Raw genomic sequence first — 368 nt, 5'->3', positions numbered from 1 at the left:
TGTAACAGGGTCATAAAAATTAGGGCACATGTTTGAAAATAAACAAATCAAAAATAGAAATGTCTCTGGTTCCTTTTGAGGTTCAGAGAGAACATCAAAACAAAGGGGGCATAACATGTAAATGGATTTAAAATTAGCTGACTGCTATTATTAAAACAGGGTAATCAATCTGGTATTGGGCACAATCAATAGCACTTGTGATTAACTGTAAGATTTGTGTTGGGCACACACCATGTCTGGTGCATGTTCAGCTCCCATGCTGACCCTCCGTAGCACGTTACTCACTGTGTTACTAAAAACACCCAATAACTTAATGATTCTTCTCTAGATAGACAGTTAAAATGTAATTAAATTTAGATTTAATTAAC

The 368-nt window shown here is 35.1% G+C and overlaps 1 protein-coding gene across 1 annotated transcript in view; it reads left to right on the top strand.

Moving 5' to 3' along the window:
* The window catches only part of LOC107556121 (uncharacterized protein KIAA1211 homolog), a 12050-nt gene that overhangs the window by 4986 nt on the left and 6696 nt on the right, over positions 1-368 (top strand). The gene's annotated exons all lie outside the window — the stretch shown is intronic.

Source organism: Sinocyclocheilus grahami, unplaced genomic scaffold (genome assembly GCF_001515645.1).
Source record: "Sinocyclocheilus grahami isolate Dianchi unplaced genomic scaffold, SAMN03320097.WGS_v1.1 scaffold556.1, whole genome shotgun sequence".
Taxonomy (NCBI): Eukaryota; Metazoa; Chordata; class Actinopteri; order Cypriniformes; family Cyprinidae; genus Sinocyclocheilus; species Sinocyclocheilus grahami.
Note: the sequence above shows the minus strand (reverse complement) of the source record. Positions and strands in the feature narration are given on the sequence as shown.